The following is a 16938-nucleotide window of genomic DNA, read 5'->3' as shown; positions in this document are numbered from 1 at the left end:
AAAAAAATTTATTGAAGTATAGTTGATTTAAAATATTACATTAGTTTCAGGTGTATAGCAAAGTGATACAATATTTTTCTAGATTATATTCCATTTAAAGTTATTATAAAATACTGGCTCTATTCCCAGGCTGTACCACATAATTTTGTAGCTGATTTATTTTATACATAGTAGTTTGTTCTTTGTATGCCTATTATTTTACCTTTCTTTTTAATCATTTTGCATTTTTTGTTGTTTATTTAGCTTCACAAGATCTATGATCTTCATTGTAGCATGTAAAATCTTAGTTGCTGCAGGAAGAATCCAGTTCCCTGACCAGGAATCGAACCCGGGCCCTCTGCATTGTGAGTGCAGAGTCTCAGCCACTGGACCACCAGGGAAGTCCCCATTTCCTTACTTTTTTATCTGGACATTGGAGTGTCCCAGACAAGGGAGTGCTGTGGCAGCTTCACTTTGATGATGGGCACTGCACGCAAGTCCCCGAGATGGCAGGGTCTGCCCCTGAGAATATGTAGTCCCTGGAGAAATGGGCTTCCATTGGAGCACTCTGTTGAATTCTGAAGATAAATCCACCAGACTGAAACCTTCATAGTTTCCCTATTACAATCACATTAAACTTTTTATATCTTTCTTTCAAAAATATCTATAATTTGAATGCATCCATCCTCAGCCTCCCATTCTAAACTATGATGTAACAGACTTAACTTCAGTGTCTTTTGAACCATATTGTTCAAGAAACAGGATGGAACCAGCTGTCAGAAACACCTAGGCCCTTGGCAACTGTGGGTTTTTTGGACCATCATCCTACTTCCTTGGAAGATCACCTCTCCAGCTCTGAATCCTGCTAAATCTTCCCCAGACCTCTCTCTGCTGTGATTCTCAATCGATCCTTTCACCCTATAGCATATTTTCACTTCGTGGTTCAGGCATTTGTGGCCACGAAACTAAAAAATTACATAAGATGATGCTAAGCTCTTCCATCTAGTTCTGAACAGCTATTGGACTCTAAGGAGATCAAACCAGTCACTCTTAAAAGAAATCAAGCCTGAATATTCATTGGAAGGACTGATGCTACAGCTGAAACTCCAATATTTTGGCCACCTGATGCAAAGAACTGACTCATTGGAAAAGACCCTGATGCTGGGAAATATTAAGGGCAGGAGGAGAAGGGGAAGGCAGAGGATGAGTTGGCTGGATGGCATCACCAACTCGATGGACATGAGTTTGAGCAGGCTCCGGGGGTTGGTAATGGAGAGGGAAGCCTGGCTTTCTGCAGTCCATGGGGTCGCAGAGTTGAACACGACCAAGCAACTGAACTGAACTAATTAGTCCTAAGTAGCCAGTTCTATGGGCTTCCCAGGTGTTGCTAGTGGTAAAGAACCCACCCGCCAAGCAGGAGACCTAAGAGATGTGGGTTTGATCCCTGGGTCAGGAAGATCCCCTGGAGGATGGCATGGCAACCCACTCCAGTATTCTTGCCTGGAAAATTCCATGAACAAGGGAAGCTGGCGGGCTATGGTCCATGGGGTTGCAAAGAGTTGGACATGACTGAATGATTTAGCACTCATGCACAGCCAGTTCTAGAGGCAGTAGTTTAGAATAACACTTTTTTAGATGAGGAGAATTCATTTCTCCAAAGACTTAGGTGTTAATATTGTAGTGTTTATAGATCGGCAGAGAAAGCAAGGGAGAGCGTGGGAAGGAAGTGGTGAGGGCGAGGTGCCCAGAGTCCCTCTGAGAAGTAAACAGCGGTCAGCACCGGTCCAGGGAAATTTCTCTCTCAGGCCCTGTGAACAGAGCTGCACGCTAGAGTGATTCCCCAATACCCCTTCCAAAAATGCCCTGGGGGCCTCCACGGGGACCCAGTCCTGACCTTGACTGACCAGATGGTTTGCATCATGTAGCCAGGAAGCTTCAACCTCTCTCCCCCTTTCTCTCTCTCTCCTTTTGAAATGAAATTTCAACTTTTCAAGCAGGAATCCAGCTTTTCAAGCAGGAAAACTGTGAACAAAGCTTGCTGCAAATCCCAAATCTCATCCATACATAAACTTTCAAGTTTTCTTTTTTTTTTCCTTAATGCAGGCAAATCAGATTTCCAGAGCAATAGTGCATCCATGTGCTTGCATTTTCTGACCTAGCAGGGCTATTCACAGTTTAACTGTTCCAGGGACCTTTTCATACACTTTCTCTAATCACTAGGCTTCCCTGGTAGCTCAGCAGATGAAGAATCTGCCTGCAGTGCAGGAAATGTAGGAGATGCAGGTTCAGTCCCTGGGTTGGGAAGACTCCCCTGGAGAAGGAAACGGCAACCCACTCAGTGTTCCTGCCTGGAGAAATCCATGGACAGAGGAGCCTGGGGGGCTGGAGTCCACGGGGTTGCAAAGAGCCAGACACGGCTGAAGCAACTGAGCAGAGCAGAGCAAAGCAAAATCAAGAAAAACTGTTCTCCAGCTACCCCCAAGTTTTACATTCTATACTTCGGGGAAATCTGAGAACACAGACCGGTGAGGAAGGTGAAGAAAAAGGAAACCTTGGGACAGGGGCACCGAGCCATCCAGCGACCAATCTCCAACAAGGGCTCCTGGGTGTGCAGATGTCCTGTAGGCACCTGGAAGCTGCTTTAAACCAGCCTGTCCTAGAGCCAGTAAAGATGTGAGATGCAAAAACACCACACCAGTGTCCTCACCCTGCTTCCACCTTACAGATAACTGAGCACACAGCCGCCTACACGGTGTGCTCTGAGGGGCTTGGAAGGGATCACTGTTCCTTTGTTCTTCCTGCAGAACAGCCTTCCCTACAAGGCCAGAAATGTCACCATCTGTCATTCACTCCCTTTACTCAAGCACTGCCCTCTTTCTAGTTTTTTTGTTTGTTTGACTGTACTGAATCTTAATAGTGGCATGCAAACACTTACTTGTAGCATGTGGGATCAAGTTACCTGACCAGGGATGGAACCTGGACCCCCTGCATTTGGAGTGCAGAGTCTTAGCCCCTGGACCATTGGGGAAGTTCCTCCCTCTAGTTTTTATTCAAATTATAAATACTCAGGAAATATGCCACACTCACTCCCTGGTACTTTTCTATGCATACGTCTACTAAGTGGAACCAAGAAGCAGGACAAGCTGGGGAGGATGGAGACCAGGTAGGAGGGAGAGATGGTATCTCAACTGCACAAAACCTTTTCCTACATCAAAGATTTGCTGGGTCCAACCCCATCCTTTTGACATGCACTTCACTCCCACTGCAAGGAAAATTCTGAGCCTGTGGGTATGTTTTCATAAATTATTAAACCATCTTTCCTAGATGGTCTAGATTGGAAAACACTGTGGCAAAGGAGTCACCAAGTGAGCAAAACAATGTAAAGCATCTCACATGACACATATCAATTAATAGATGTTCAATAAATAAATGTTTCCTTCCTTCCATTCCTAGAATTGCAGTATCTCTAGTGTATTAATTTTTCTGCATGTGGTTACATTCCTCAGAAGTGTAGGTTTCATGTCTGGAATGATGGGAAATACCAAGTAAAGTTCATAAAGAATCAATCTTAGGGAGGAAACAACAGCCATGGGTATCAGGGGGTCTCATACCTGTTGACTAGATCCAGCTTATAGTTCATAAGAGGTGGAAATTAAAGAAAGTCCGGAGGGTTGAGATGCTTACTGACCAGAGAGTATGACTGTATGTTCAGACCTGAATCACAAAGGCTTCTAGGAGACAAGGCAGCACCTCCACCCCAGGAAAACTGGGTGTGTTCTAAGCAGCCAAGGACCACACGGATTGCATTTCCAAAATGTATTCTTAGATGTGCCTCTCAAAATGAAATTCCATGTTCCACGGCCGGGGGGTGGGAGAGTGGGGAGACAGAATAATCAAATAAGTTCAGAAGGTCCTGAGTTTAACTGATTTTTACTTCAAGGTTTCTGAGGCCCTTTACTGTTTTAGGACTCAAGGTTGATTTCCTAACGGAAAGGTTTCTTGGAAAAATCTCAAGGACCAGTGTGTTCCTTATGATCCACACATGCACCACCCTGAAAATCAGGCTACCATGATTCTAGCTGCAGGTCTTCCACTGTCTGGCTGTGTGGGGACACCACAAGCCACTTAACCTCCTTGGATCTCATCTTCCTTGTCCTTCTGAGTTAAGGAGTCAGTCTAAGGTGTTCATATCTTTAGGATTCGGTGTCTATCCCAGAGTCAGGGTTGACCAGAAACCTTGAATTTCTCAGGGTAAAAAGCACAACCTCAGAACAACAGACCCCTCAGAGGGCTACCTGATGCTTTCTCCCCTTGACCAGACCTTAGTCTTGAACTCGTTGTTCATCATCACTGCACAGCTCTGGTCGCTGGCAGGGATACACGCTGACCTGAGTGCCTGCGGCAAGTTCACACAGCCCCAGATTCTGCCCGGTCTGGTTCTACCTCTGTGACTCACTCCTCTCCATCTGTGACACTTGAGTGTTCCCCAAGGTCATCCCACTGTGCCTGAGATCACATGTCCTGTGTTCAGAGCTCACCAGACTTACCGGCAGCTCCACCCATTATGTCCTCAGCAGTTTTCTTTTGCATGCTGATTTTTTTTATTTCCAGATCATTTGATTTGTTTCTTATATCTTCCTCTTTTTTCCTACCAACACTGGCCAGCAGTTTTGCTTTTTTCTTTTTCTTCCCCAAACGGCCACTTCCCTCCTTCCCATCCTCCCACTGCTCTCTGTGGCTTCCCTGTAGCTTTCAGGGCAAAAGTTGCCATTGCCCTTCCATGTTAGGACCCTGAAATCCAACCCTCCCTTCCATGGTGACACAGGATCAAGTTAGCTATTCACTGGGGTGACCATAGAATTTATCCTTCAAACAGATACTTCTTGAGTGAAGGAGGGTGCTGTTAACAATTATGCCAAAACAATAGTATACGGGGACTGTTGCTGGTGGAGTTCTATGGTCACCCCATTGTGTGCAGACATATGATTTGCTCTATGGCTGACATTTCATATAATTTTCTTTTATGAGTTGCATTGTATGTCCTACAATGTATGTTGTAATGTATGTCCTAATCTTGCAGATTGGAAGCACTATACCTTGAATATAGTGCTTGAGTTACACGCATTGCATGTGTCTGACTATCCCCTACATCAGCCAAATTCCTCCTCTAAATGATGAGCTCCCTAATTTGGTGGTTAAAACTGCTATCCTGTTCATGGTCATGGTCATGGGTAATAGCAGCATCTGCATCCTTGCCTGTACCCCCACCAGCTTCCCAGCTCTTTTAGGGACCTCCTTTATTCACCCTGTCCCAGCTTTCCAGCTTGATCTAATCACCTACAGCAGCATTCACTGGGATAATCCCAAAGTCAAGAACTTCTTGCAGGGCAGGAATAGAGACTCAGATGTAGAGAACGGACTTGTGGACACAGCTGGGGAAGGAGAGGGTGGGACGAACTGAGAGAGTAGCATTGAAACATATACACTAGCACGTGTAAAACAGATAGCTAGTGGGAAGTTGTTGTGTAACACAGGGAGCTCTAGGTCTGTGATGACCTAGAGGGGTGGGGTAGAGGGCTAGGAGGGAGGGTCAAGAGGGAAGGGATTTATGTATACATATAGCTGATTCATGTTGTACAGCAGAAACGAACACGACATTATAAAGCAATTATCCTACAATTAAAAATAAAAGAAAAATCATTTTTAAGAAGGCAAGAACCTCTAGGTCCTCAACTCCCACCAGACCCTTACTAGCCTGCTTCTTTTGTGAGGTTTGTGCTCCTCTTCCCTGGCAGCTAGATGCTTTTCGGTGAGTGCCAGAGCTGATTTCACTAGCCTCTGTGTATTGTTGGGCTGGTAAGAGTCAGCACCCCAACTCAAGCTAGTTTAGTTCCAAAGGGAAATTCACAGACTCAAGCATCTAAGAGAAATCTTGATGATGAGATGCAGCTGAGCCTGAGAATAAACTGGAACAAGAGATCTGAGTGGCCCCCAGACTGCATCTCTTGTCCTACTTAGGTCATCAGTTTGAGTCTCTCTTCTTGACGACCAGCACCACCCCATGCCAGGAAATGTGGTTTCTGTGCTCCTAGGTTTTACACTTTAGTGGTGTGTGTGTGTGTGTGTGTGTGTGTGCAGCTATAGCCATATTTCCATGAACTCCTAGGTGTGAACTTGGGACTTGACCACTAGAAGCCCCGGAGGTCACACTTGGCCAGGGAGAGGGAGTGGGCCCAGCGGGTCTCCTGTCTGGAGTAGTGATGACATCACTGCTCGAATACAGGGGCGAGATCTCGCAACGGCTTGATTCTTGAGACAGAGAACAGGTTCATTGGTAGTGTACGTACACAGGTGGTGCATTCTCAGATTCTTCTGTCAGTTTTTGTTGAGGCCTGGGTGAGGAAGTATTCATTTTACTTAACTGATACGCTTGGTGAACATCTGACACACCTCAGTGCTTTTGACACTGAGATGATTAACCACATGGCTTTGGGTCTCCAGTCCCAAAACCCAGGCAGGAACCAGCTTGGATCTGACTCTCCAGCCCTAAAGAGGATCAACCAGAGCCGGAGCGAGAAGGGCTGGGGCTGTTTCCAGGAGATCGGAGTGGCTGGCGGGGAGTCCCACAGAGTCCTTGACCTGAGTCTCCTGGACCCCACAGGGCCCATCCACCATCTTCCATGGTTCTTCTCCTGAGCCCTGGGGGACATGCTTTCTCTTGCCGAAGGTGCAACACTCTGTCAGTAAAACGCGCCCTGATTTCCTTTTGTGCTATTGTTTTCTTTGTGATTATCAGCTGCTGCTGAGATTATGTTATTTTAGGAAGGTCCTTGGGAGTGGTCATTATATAACTGCCCCAGCTGCCGCCCATCAAGTCAGAAATTGTTGGGGATGCTCACCTCCACCCAGTGGTTCTAGTACAACAAACAGCTTCTCATCTCCGCCCCCGCGTCCCTCACCCCAGTTCCTCCCTCTGGGTCCCACGCTGGGCTAGTCACATGCCTGCTGACTTTCAGCTGAGTTTCATCACATGGGAGATTGATTCATCTGAGTTGAACTCCCAAGTTTCCTTCACCTTTGACACCTTTATTTTGTGTACTTTGAACTTTTTTTACAGATAAATTATGATGATTTGGTTAAGTCAAGTGTCTCCTTCTTTGACTTTCTCTTGGGATCTTTTATGAGGACCTTGTTTGCCTGTGTACCCTAGATCCAGACCCACACACTCCCACCATCACCACCTCCATCACCTCCACTTCACAGATTTTCCCTCTGGGCTTCTCTCTCCCTCTTTCCCTTCATGGATCTAAACCATGAAAGCCCATCCTTGCCCACCTGGAGATTATCTGCTCCTGCTTGTCCTTCGTTCTTCTCATGCTTTTCCCCGGTTACTTCTTCAGCAGCCCTTCAATTTCCTCAGCATCCACTGATTCACCCCTGTTCCTGCCCAAAACTTGTCTTGCAAGCTTTGTCCTCTGTCTTCCAAGGAGCAGTCCCCTGCCTGCCTCCCAGCAGATGCTACCAGCCCTGTGTTTCATTTCCCCTCTCTCTCTGGGCCCATCTCCACTGTGGCCTACATATGAGTCGTTTATATAAATGTAACTTCCCTCCACCCAGAGATTACCCCAGCCTTTTTTTTTTTAAACTCAAATCACAGATATAGGTACTATGCTTGAAACACCATTCTCAACAACACCATTGAATTCAGAGAGTTTCCTCTTTTCTCTTGTGTTTTTGAAATAACAAGAGTATCCTTTGAGGTTGTGAAAATAATACATGGCAGCAACAGAAAACTGGCAATTGAAACAACTTTTTGTTGTACAATGTACTATTTCTGTTGTTTGAAAGATAGTTTTTTTAAAGGAATAGTTGTAATTATATTATACATACAATTATGGATCCTCCCATTTTCACTTACTATCAAGACTTTCCAGATATTCACTGAGTGTTTTGTGTGTGAAGGATTGTTTCAGGCCCTGGGGATACAATGCTACCCACCCTCTTTGACCATGTGGTCTAATGTCAGAGGTAACAGGGCAGTTATGATACTGTATAGAGAACACAAAATCTTGTCTTGGATGGGGTGGTCAGGGAAGGTCTTCTCCCCACCCCCCACCTCGTGAAGTGAGGTCCCAGCTAAGACCGAAAGAATGAGCAGGAGTTACCTGGGAAGACTCTTCTAGGTACAGAGAATAACATGTGTGAAGCAAGGAGGAGAAGGGCACAAGAGAAGTGTAAATGCTGATTCTAGAGCGGCAATAACAGATGGTGTGAGCCATGTTATTGAATGTGCTATTTTATCACAAGAGAGTCAAACACTTCCTTTTGAGTCTAATTAGATTTTCCCATAAGACAGCTGTAATTACAGTAATGAAGCATGGATCAACTCTTTTGTCTAATTATTAACTCTTCATAATACACCTTTTCTTGATAATGGAGATTCACAAGTGGAGGTACCGTCACTTACTTAATCCTTTCCCTGCTGTTCCTGATATTTCACAGTTATAAATAATGTTGCAGTCAACACATTTCCCCTGGTTTCTCCTCTGCATTAACAGAAACCCTTTGCAGATGCTAACTCAACAGCCTCTTCTATGTAATTCACCCTATGTTCTCTTTGTTCCAGCTCTACTCACATTTCATGCTTCCAAACCAAGCCCTTAACTAGCCTACATACTTAGTAGGAACTATGGGGCTTACCAGGCTTCCCAGGTGGCGCTGGTGGTAAAGAACCTGCCTGCCACTGCAAGAGAGGTAAGAGACCCAGATTTAATCCCTGGGTCAGGACGATCCCCTAGAGGAGGGCCCAGCAACCCATTCCAGTATTCTTGCCTGGAGAATCCCATGGACAGAGGATCCTGGAGGGCTACAGTCCATAGGGTGGCAAAGAGTCAGACACGACTGAAGTGACTTAGCATGCACTCAAGGGGCTTCCCAGCTGGCATAGTTGGTAAAGAATCCACCTGCCAATGCAGGAGACAGAAGAGACAAGGGTTCAATTCCTGGGTTGGGAAGGTCCCCTGGAGAAGGAAATGACAACCCACTCCAGTATCCTTGCCTGGAAAATTCAATTGACAAAGGAACTCGGTGGGCTATAGCCCATGGGGTCACAATGAATCGGTAGAGTGGACAGGTTCTCGTGTGTTTCTGAAAGGAGCTGGGAGTCCTAGTGTAAGAGACCATAGTGCACATGTGCAATTGCATATGTGTATGGACAGCGCACACACAAAAACTGAAAATGGACTGAAATCTCACATCAGCCATTTTCACACACTTCCTCTTTTTCATTGTACCTTTTTTTAGCTTTCCCAGCTTACTTCTTAATTACCATCAGTGAGTGCAGAACAGGAAGGAAGAAACTACCACCCTTCTTGAGTTGCTAGGCTATTTTAGATTCAATGTGATGGATCCACAATTGAAGCTTTGAACCAAAAGTTCTATTAAGTTTCACACCAGTGTCTTAAATTACTGAACCTCATTTCTCCAGCTTGGGCATCAAAGAGCCAAAACACGCAAAAGAGTTTCTACAACTATTCAGATAACGTAGTGTCTCTGCTATTCCATATGGTTTTCTGCTGATTGCAGTTCTTCTTGTTATTGTGTCATCTTTCCTAACAACTTAGCTTCCTCTCAAATTAAATTTTATTCATTAAAGGAACACCATTTTCATGGTCCATACTTTCTTGCTAATTAGACTGTGTACAACCACGGTATGAAAAACCACACCAAAGTTTACAGAGCTCACAAACCTTACACTAATGAGCAATTTCATCCTTGGTACATTTTTGTGTGTGTGTATTTTTAAATCTCTTCTAAGTCCTATTAAAATTCCACAAGCTTCTTTGTGCAGAAGGGGGATTGCCAGAAAGAAGAGTCTTTCATTCACGTATTCATTCATTTACTTCTTTAAAAAAAAAAAAAAAAGTGTTTATTGAAGAACCCATCATGAGTGAGGTTTGTGATACACTCTACCATCCCAGGACCTGGATGATGTCAAGTATGACGCAGGTCTCAGCTCCAACCTCAGACTTTGATCAAGACTTAAGAAGATTCAATATTCTGAATACCTCACCTAAAAAAGGCCTCTTTGTGCAGCGTGCAAAGACGACTCTATCACAATCGCATTCCTAACATAATGCCTAGAGCAGATCATGTTTTAACACTCCCTTCCTCTATATGACAAAATTATTTTCAGTCATAATTATGAAATGAAATAATGTATAGTTATGACCAGAATAGAAGCACAATGGAAATGTTCCTGCATTAAATTTCATAATATATACATGGCTATATAACATATACATGGCTGTATAATAGCCATGCCAGTAAAAAAAAGTTAAGAATGAAATAAGTATTACAGTTCAAAAAACAATGTCACCCCTCTAGGTCATCACAGCACCAGGCTGAGCTCGCTGGGGGTGGACAGAAGGTGGGAGGGAGGGGATATATGTATATTTATAGCTGATCCACGTTGTTGAACCAAGGAAATCAACACAACATTATAAAGAAATCATCCTCAAATTAAAAATAAAAATTTATTTTTAAAAAAGGGAATGATTAATATTTTTACATGCATTAATTTATTTTTTAAAGAGATAGAATCTCTATTTTTCTCTGTTGCAGTAGACAATAATAAATTATATTTCTGCTTTCCAGTCATAACTCCTGCAAATCTGTCAATAACACACTCAGCTTTGATTGATCTTCTTCATGAATACGTGCAATACATTCTATGCTATGGTCAGATTTTCCATTTTTCTTTCTTATAGTTGATTTGAGAACAATGCTTATTAATTTTAATTGCAAAAAGCTCCTTCCACATGAGACAACAGGAATACAAACAGTTAGGAAAAGAATACAGTTTAGCAGATATTTCCCTGAATCCCATTTCACAATAAACTCCAAAAATAGCAACACTTCCAATAATTTTATTCTTGGGAATTGATCCCAGTGGCTTTCAAAAGTCTTCATACTAAGAAAAATTTTCATTGTCTTCCAAATCTTCTCTAGAAGATTTACTATACATTGCCTCCATATCTGCTAAAATCTTTCAAAGTTTTTCTTCCTGTCCAAAAATCAGAGAGTAAACCTTGCATTACCTGTTCTTTTCCATTAGAACAAGTGTGAGTTCTTGGGGAAAATAACTGGGGTATTCACACATTACACTTTGGGTTTCTTGTGGCAGTGTAGGCCAGCATCTTTTATCATTGCTATGTATTCTTCTTCAATATTTAATTCTACTTTCTATGTCAACATTACTTGTTCATCTTTTGTTGTTGCAGAGTTAAAGGCCATTTTCATAAAATCTAAGCCGATCTTCCTAACTTCAAAGTCAGGATTAATTTTTCAAAATAATCTGTGGCATGGACAGCTTCATACTGATCCCATCTTCTTTGGGAAAGGCTTTTTATTTGATACCCACAGTCTGCACCATTTTTCACTGATGGGATGAGACTTCTAAGAATTCATTAAAATTTCCCATATTTCCAAAAATATCCCACCTGAAGAAACACAACCAAAAGGGTAAACTCAGCAAAGTTGTGAGAATGATTTCTTAGAACTGTGCTGGACACCACTGTGCACACTGATCAGAGCAAAGGTGGGGACATTTCCTTGACCATGGCAGAGGTTTATGCTCAGTCCATCCATATACTGTTATTCCAAGATGTCTTTGATGCATCCAGCAGCAATCTGGGCCCCAGAATGACAGCTTAAACTTATATAGTGCTATATGTCAATTCAGTTCAGTTCAGTCACTCAGTCAGGTCTGACTCTTTGTGACCCCATGGACTGCAGCACGCCAGGCCTCCCTGTCCATCACCAACTCCCAGAGTTTACTCAAACTCATGTCCATTGAGTTGGTGACACCATCCAAACATCTCATCCTCTGCCATCCCCTTCTCCTCCTGCCTTCAATCTTTCCCAACATCAGGGTCTTTTCAAATGAGTCAGTTCTTACATCAGGTGGCCAAAGTATTGGAGTTTCAGCTTCAACATCAGTCTTTCCAATGAATATTCAGGGCTAATTTCCTTTAGGATGGACTGGTTGCATCTCCTTGCAGTCCAAGGGACTCTCAAGAGTCTTCTCCGACACCACAGTTCAAAAGCATCAATTCTTTAACGTTCAGCTTTCTTTACAGTCCAACTCTCACATCCATACATGACTACTGGAAAAACCATAGCTTTGACTATATAGACCTTGATTGGCAAAGGAATGTCTCTGCTTTTTAATAAGCTGTTTAGGTTGGTCATAACTTTTCTTCCAAGGAACAAGCATCTTTCAATTTCATGGCTGCAGTCACCATCTGCAGTGATTTTGGAGCCCCCCCCCCCCCCAAAATAAAGCCTGTCACTGTTTTCACTGTTTCCCCATTGATTTGTCATGAAGTGATGGGACCAGATGCCATGACCGTAGCTTTCTGAATGTTGGGTTTTAAGCCAACTTTTTCACTCTCCTCTTTCACTTTCATCAACAGGCTCTTTAGTTCTTCTTCACTTTCTGCCGTAAGGGTGGTGTCATCTGCATATCTGAGGTTATTGATATTTCTTCCAGCAATCTTGATTCCAGCTTGTGCTTCATCCAGTCCAGCATTTCTCTGCATATAAGTTAAATAAGCAGGGTGACAATATACAGCCTTGACATAATAGGTCAATTACATCTCACTAAAATTGGAAGAAAATAGTTTTAATAAACCACCTATGTTCTCTGTAATTTTGGTACTTAGTAGACATTTATGAAATCACAATATTATCAAATATCAACTGCCTGCTTTATTCTATTTTTTCATTTCCCTTAAACAGAAGTGAAAAGTCAAAGTGAAATGTGCTCAGTCGTGTCCGACCCTTTGCAACCCCATGGACTGTAGCTCACCAATTTCTTGGTCCATTTTTTTGTTTTACAACAAGCAGTAATTAAAATAGAAAAAGTAACTTTTAATTATAACACTCAGTAATTAAAAGAGAAAAAATAATTTTAAAAGATTTTTTCAAATTTAAAATATTTCATGTGTGAGCCAAATTTTACACCTACCAAACAAAAATATTTTACCTCATAGTTCACACTCTATTTTACTCTTTCAAATTTTAAACACAAATAGGAGCTCCAAGTGGTCACATAGAATGATAGAATTGAAATGACTCAGATCTATTCCTTCTTCTCTAAAACTAGTCTCTAAAAGTCATTGTTTATTCTGAATTGGTTTAAACGTGGCTACGCCTAAGACCACAGAGGCTGCAGACACCAAGTGTGACTGAGTAATGGTCAAGAGTTATGTCATGTTGAAAACTTACTCTTGAAACTAATATAGGTAACTGAGTTCTCTGTGGGGATAACTTTGCAATTAGCTCCGTAAGTTAGCATCATATGTTTATTAGATAAGTAATGACTGCACTATTATGAGGTATGTAGAGCCGTCAATTCATAGAGACAGAAAGTAGAAGGGTTGTCGCCAGGGGCTGGGGGCAGGGGAACAGGAAGTTAGTGTTTAATGGGGATGGAGTTTCAATTTTGCAAGATGAAAAAGGGTTCTGTGCATGGATGGTAGTGATGGCTGAACAACAACATGAATGTATGTAATTACACTTAACTGTGCACTTCAAAACGGTTAAAATGGGAAATTGTATATTTTATGTAGTATATTTTACCACAAGTTTTAAAAATAACCAATTTTTTAAAAATCAAAAAGAGATAAGTAATTAAAATATGAGAATATTTATCTTACATATATTATAGAAAGTCAGCAATCACCACAGCAATTGTTTAGAATTTAGATCAACAAAAGATTTTTTTCAGGAAGGATCATTTTATCACTGACCAGGGTATAGTAGAAGTCAAAGCACAATTGCTTGTATTGATTGCAAAATGGTTTGTGAGTTCTCTGTAGACAATGCCCTGCCATCTCCTGCATGCTGGAGGATAGCTCCCACTGTCCCATCTGAAACTGAGCAAGACATTGTGGGGCTCCTGGGAACAGAAGCCTTTCTGTCCCCCATTTCTTGTTTGTAGGGAATAGACATCAGCCTCCATGACCTTCCCTGAGTCCCAAAGTGAAAGTGAAAGCACTCCATCGTGTCCGACTCTTTGCAGCCCTGTGGAATTCTCCAGGCCAGAATACTGGAGTGGGTAGCCTATCCCTTCTGCAGGGGATCTTCCTGACCCCGGAATCTAACCAGGGTCTCCTGCATAGCAGGCAGATTCTTTACCAACATCAGGGAAGCCCCAAAGGGCACATTCAAACAGTTGCTAATCAAAGAAGGGAAAGAATGTGGAGAGAGAGGAGCTGTCAAAAAACTAGTGCAGATTTGGGGCAGGGTCCTAGTTCCACCTGAAGGGATACACATAATAGTATCTTTGATTTCTTCTAGAGAACTAAAACTGCCACCAAATGGAAGACATTAGCATTCTTCATTCCAGACAGAAGATCTTGGTTTGACAGCCCCAAGAACCAGAGAAGTTTGTCAAGAGACCACTTGAGGCCAGATTAAAGGAATGTAGACCCTGCACACACACTAATCTTATCAGCAAACCCACCCTTGAGTGATTGCTATAAGCCCTCCACCAAATCCTCCTGGGTTGAGACACAGTTTATGGAGGGCTCAAGCCCACTGTGTCCCCCTTTGCCTTGCAAAGCAATAAAGCTATTCTACTTCACCCGAATTCTGTCTCTGAGCTTTAATTCAGCACCAGTGCATAGAGGTCTAGTTTTCAGTACCACATCCTTGGTCTATTCTTTCAAAGGTAACATCCTGGGTTGCACATGTCAGGATAAGAAGAGATGATCAAGTGGTGGGTTTTCTCAGTCCCAACCCTCACTTATGGATTTGAGCGAAGTGCTAAACTGAGGTAAATGGAACCTGATTAATCAGAAACTGCCTAACGGTACCTGGAGACTCAACCCAGCAGTGCAGAAAGGCCAACACTCACAGGCAGCCCTGACCAGCAAGACAGGACCCCTGTGTCTTTTTCTGAAGCTGTAGCCAATTTAGTAATACACCGATTTGTTTTTCATCGTTTTCTGTCTCACTCCCTTTTCTCTCCCTCTCATGCCTTGGGCTTATACCACCCCCTGACCTCTTAGGAGAGGAGAAGGACTGGAGGTTGAGTCAGTCACCACTGGTCAACGATTCAATTGTGTCTATGAAACAAGACCTCCATTAAAACACAAAAGGGCTTCCCTGGTAGTCCAGTGTTAAGACTCTACACTTCCAATGCAGGGGGCTTGAATTTGATGCCTGGTCAGAGAACTAAGTGCAGTAGGAAATGACAACCCACTTCAGTATTCTTGTCTGGAGAATCCCATGGATAGAGGAGCCTGGCTGGCTACAGTCAGTAGGGTTGCAAAAGAGTCAGACATGACTGAAGTGAATTGAAGTCTCCCTCCATCTGGCAGAAACAGCTCGGGAAAGTTTTGTCTAAGACAAATGCAAGACACTTGTTAAATATGATTGCTCTTATTTAAATGCTTCCTTCTGTCACTGCTGGGAAATAATTCTGTCAAAAAACCAAGATGTAAAATTATGTATGCATTATGCATTTTGTTGCTGCTGTTTTCCAAGGAAGGGTGCTAGCTAAGCGTACGTGTGTGTGTCTGTGTGTGTGTGTGTGTGCCCAGAATATCTCTAGGAGCAGCAGCTGTTTCTGGAGAGCTGGCTGGGGCCTGGGGAGGGCCACAGAGGAGAATGAGGAAGATATTTGCCAAAATCTTTCTGTTCATTCTTGCCCGCTGGCCAGGGGACAAAAGGAACTTGGGGTTTCAGAGACAAAATCTGAATTAATTACCCTGTTTGTGCTCTCTCTTTCCTGTGTAGTTTAATTAAGATAGAAACAATCGGGGCTTTCTTGCTCATGGGCTCTGGAGAGGACTCACAGAAAAGTCCACACAGGGAAGTTGTGAGAGATCCAGGGCGTCGCCTGGGCCCCTGAGGCCCCACCCAACCTTCTCATCTTTTGGAAGCAAAGCTTTGGCAAGACCTGAATTTCCAAGCAGAAGAAATGCCCAGGCAGAAATTGGGGAGGCTCTGCCGAGGCCCAACGTTGACACCAGCCCTTGTCTTTCTGTAACCTCTCCTTTATCCTTACTTCCTGTGGGTTCATGGTCCCCGGAGCCCACCCATCTGCTTTTGTGGGAAGCCTCGTTGGCCTAGAAATCAGCCCCACCCCTCGGGTACACTGCTCTCTTGTTCCTGAGATTGTTCTTCTTCCTCTTCATCCCTTGGATGCCTTGCAAGAGTGTTAGGCTCAGAAGAACCAAGTCAGCTGTAGCTTAGTTGGACCGCTAAGGAGACATGTTCCGATGACATGCAAAACGATTCCTGCTCCTGGAGTTCTACATCCATGTAGGAAAGAGACCTGAAGTACTCTAAGCTTCATAGAGAGGAAATTTAGCATGAGTTTATTGAAGGAAATAAGAATGATAGTCAACATTTGTAAAGCAATTGCCCAGCTCTTCTGATTTTCAGGGTTAATCCGAGGATAATACAATTACCAAGACAACTCAGGGCACCTCTAGGTGGACAGAGGGCTGTAATGAGAAGAATATTCTGCCCTCCAGCTGATTCCTCGCTGTTTGTATTTCCAGTTCATTTCACTTGTACGGTCACCAGAATTAACAGGATCTCATGAAATCCGCTTTAGTGCTCTGGACACCCAGATAAGCTCGCCTTTACCACTTCTATCTCTGCAATTTCTGATGAAACAGATGTCTGAAGGCCAAATGCTTAGAACGTACCCCAGCACTGATCATAAGTGAAGGACTTGCTCTGTCCTCGTGTGTGATCTCACTTTGTTTTGTTTTTAATTTTTATTTTTTATAGGATATAGCTGATTAACAATGCTGTGGTAGTTTCGGGTGGACAGCAAAGGGACTCAGTCAAACATGTACATGGATCTGTTCTCCCCCAAACGCCCCTCCCATCCTGGCTGCCATGTAACCTGGAGCAGAGTTCCCTGTGCTATGCAGT

The 16938-nt window shown here is 43.3% G+C and overlaps 1 non-coding gene across 1 annotated transcript; it reads right to left on the bottom strand.

Moving 5' to 3' along the window:
- Positions 1–307: 307 nt before the first annotated feature.
- Positions 308–380, bottom strand: TRNAV-CAC (transfer RNA valine (anticodon CAC)). Its single transcript has one exon. It is a non-coding gene; the product is annotated as a tRNA-Val (tRNA).
- Positions 381–16938: the final 16558 nt, after the last annotated feature.

The sequence above is a fragment of the Dama dama genome, chromosome 23, assembly GCF_033118175.1.
Source record: "Dama dama isolate Ldn47 chromosome 23, ASM3311817v1, whole genome shotgun sequence".
Lineage (NCBI taxonomy): Eukaryota > Metazoa > Chordata > Mammalia > Artiodactyla > Cervidae > Dama > Dama dama.
Note: the sequence above shows the minus strand (reverse complement) of the source record. Positions and strands in the feature narration are given on the sequence as shown.